General features: G+C 28.7%; 1 non-coding gene across 1 annotated transcript; it reads left to right on the top strand.

Moving 5' to 3' along the window:
- Positions 1-2,172: 2,172 nt before the first annotated feature.
- On the top strand, positions 2,173-2,294 carry LOC142227705 (U5 spliceosomal RNA). The gene has a single exon (XR_012719990.1). It is a non-coding gene; the product is annotated as a U5 spliceosomal RNA (small nuclear RNA).
- The last annotated feature ends 1,330 nt before the right edge of the window (positions 2,295-3,624 follow it).

Raw genomic sequence — 3,624 nt, 5'->3', positions numbered from 1 at the left:
CAAACAAAATTTTGCAAAATTTTCTATAGAAATAAAATTATGCAAAATATCCTATAGAAACAAAATTTTGATTAAATCTTCTTTAGAAATAAAATGTTGACCAAATTTTATATAGATAAAAATATTTCTATAGTACTAAAATTTTGAATACATTTTTATAGGAGTGAGCAACAGTAAGAAAAAAAATTTTGAGAAAATTTTCTATAGAAATAAAATTTGACAATTTTTTCTTATAGAAATAAAATTTTGAAAAAATTATCAATAAAAATAAAATTTTAGAAAAATTTTTGTGTAGTAAATAAAATTCTGCAAAATATTCTACAGAAATAAAATTTCGACTAAATTTTCTATAGAAATCAAATTTTGACTAAATTTTCTATAGAAATAAAATTTTGACCAAATTTTCTAATAAAAAAATCTGTTATTATAAAATTTTGGCAATATTTTCTATAGAAATAAAATTTTGCAAAATATTCTATAGAAACAAAATTTTGACTCAATTTCTATAGAAATAAAATTTTGATTAAATTTTCTATAGAAAAAAATATTTCTATAGTAATAAAATTTTGAATAATTTTTTTATAGAAATAAAATTTTGACAAAATTTGCTATAGAAATAAAATGTTGAAAAAACTTTTTATATAAATAACATTTTGACAAAATTTTCTATAAAAAAACAACTTTGAAAACAATTTCTGTCAATATTCCACATATGTACATGGCCTTAAAAAAAATTAAAAAGAAAAAATAATTTCGATCGTTCGAAATATTTCAAATAACGTAAATTGATATGGGCATTAAAATGGATCGATCCAGCCCATCTGCTAGTCTAACATTCTAGGAAACATAAAAAGATAGCCGAAATTGAAAGTTGATTTTCATTTACAATAATGCTGTACATTGACCGAATGAATAACGCAATGGAAACTAATTTGCGTAAAACTTGCTTAGTTACAAAAGTGTGAAGTATTTTAAAAAATTTGGTTTAGCCGGAGTCGGAGTCGAGCAAAATTTTTACGACTCCGACTCCAGCAAAATCTTCAGACTCCGACTCCAAGACTCCGACTCCGGCTCCACAGCCCTGGTGAAAGGGTTAAAATAAAAACAACTGGAAAAAATTACAAACATTTTATTGACGTTTCGATATTTCGTGGAAAACAATTTTGTCCGATTTTTCCGAGGCACAACAACTAAAGCTTGCGACGTATGCTAACCTTTCTACACGGTTGAAAAAGACTGTTTTTCATATGTTTGGCTATAAACATTATATGTTTGGAACACAAATTTTTAAACACAATATTTTTGAGTGCATGCATATAATGTTCATAAACTAGCATAACATGTTTGGGACATATATGTTAATATGTTAGAACATATTATGTTTGGGACATAAAATGTTTGTAAATATAATATGCTTGGATGCAAACATATATTAATTTAGAAATAGCCTATAAACATATATGTGTTTAGTAGCTTGGAGCGCTATTTAACAGGGAGCGATATTGAATTAAGTTGGTGGTTGTTGCTTGTTATTACAAAATTAACATTTTATTTTTCCTTGGGCAATTGATCAGCTACTTCTTTGATCCTTACAAACTGTGTGGTCCGCTGTTCGAATCCCCGTCCGGCAAAAGGTAAAATTAAAATAAAATAAAAATCATAAAATTGAATAATTTCTTCTACAATGTTTGTATTACAGAAAAAGGTGCTAATAACTAAAAAATCACGTGGAAGTGAGAAAGATGTGGGGGAATATACAATTAGGCAGAAACAAAATTTTGAGCATTCAGGTCGAAAACCTATTTTGTTAGCACCTATATTACCTGTTTATTTTCATAATTCATTATGATTGTAAATATATAAATAAATAAATAAAATTTTGAGCACAATATTGTTTGGGAGAATTTTTTTTAAGCATATAATACTTTTGGGTGCAAAATGCTTCCAAACATATTATATGTTCACATAATAACATATTGTTTTTTGGAAGACAACATTATTGAATTTGGATGCAATTTGGAACTTAGACTACCCAAACATATATTGTTTAGACCAATATGCTTTCAAACATATTATATATTGAAAGAGATCTAACATATAAATGTTTGGGCAATACCCAAAAATGTATATGCTTGAAGCAAAATATGTTTGGGAGTATATGTTACAGAAGCGATTTTTTGTGAGCGTGCAGTTGTCGAATAAATCTTTCGCCTTTTACTAAAGATTTCCGTGGAGAGGAGCACTCTAATGAGTCTAAAATAAATTTTTCTATAGGCCTTACTTATTGGAGGGCCATTATTAATAAATGTGAAAGTTGGATAGTACGTGTTTAACTAAGGCATGGAATATTTATATCTGGATTTGTTGCTTCTTCATGCTCACAAAAATCGCTTCTGTAACATATACTCCCAAACATATTTTGCTTCAAGCATATATATTTTTGGGTATTGCCCAAACATTTCTATGTTTGATCTCTTCCAATATATAATATGTTTGAAAGCATATTGGTCTAAACAATATATGTTTGCGTAGTCTAAGTTCCAAACATTTTGTATTTTTGCATCCAAATTCAATAATGTTGTCTTCCAAAAAACAAGTAATAGAAGGCATAATAATAGAAGGCATAATAAACGTGTGATATATGGAGATAATGCGGCGGGAGAATTGGAGGTGGTGTCCAATAAAAAATGGGTGCATATTTCATTCTTTAAGCCGAATGTTACAGCTGAGCAAATTTTAAATTATGTTGTGAAACATACTTCTATTGATATGAATAATATGGAATGTTATAAATTGGTGAAAAACGATGCTGATTTGTCCGCTATTAAGCGCATCTCCTTTAAGTTGGGAATATGTGGGAGATATTATAATGAGCTTTTTAACCCAGCATTGTGGCCTGTTGAAGTAAAAGTACGGCCATTTCATTTTTTTCAAAGAAATCAACCGGTGGCCGCCGATATATGAGACATAATGGGATATGTGGAAGCTTAAGTTTGAAAATATATTACCAAAATCTTGGTGGAATGCGTACTAAAACTAATGACATTTTTAATGCCTCTCTTGAATCTGAATATGACGTTATTATACTGGTAGAAACATGGTTGAATGCTGATTTTTTAGATGATTCGAAATTGTTTTGTGTTTACCGTAAGGATAGAGATTATCTAAAAGCAAATTGTGTTAAAGGGGGTGGTGTTTTAATAGCAGTCAGAAGAGCGTTGGCAACCTCGAAATTGGTGCTTATGAATCCTGATACTATAATCGATCAAGTCTGCATTGCAATAACAGGCAGTAATGGAATGCTCATTCTATCGGTTTCATATGTTCCACCGAATAGCAGTGATTGCTTATACAATGCTCACATTCAAAATATAACTGATTTGTATATGAAATATTCTCATTCTCAATTTCTAGTGATTGGTGATTTCAATCTTAGCAATGTAATTTGGTCCTTAAAATTAGACGCTGATGTATTATGTCCACATAATGTAAACAAAACTTTTGAAATTGATGTTATTGATGGTTTATATTCTTTAAGTCTAGTTCAAATTAACAAATTCTTCAATTGTTTATCTAAATTGTTAGATTTAGTATTCATAAGTGAGGATTTGAAATGTATCGTAG

The sequence above is a fragment of the Haematobia irritans genome, chromosome 2 (genome assembly GCF_050003625.1).
Source record: "Haematobia irritans isolate KBUSLIRL chromosome 2, ASM5000362v1, whole genome shotgun sequence".
NCBI lineage: Eukaryota > Metazoa > Arthropoda > Insecta > Diptera > Muscidae > Haematobia > Haematobia irritans.
The sequence above is the reverse complement of the archived record's forward strand: the minus strand, read 5'-3'. Positions and strand labels throughout refer to the sequence as shown.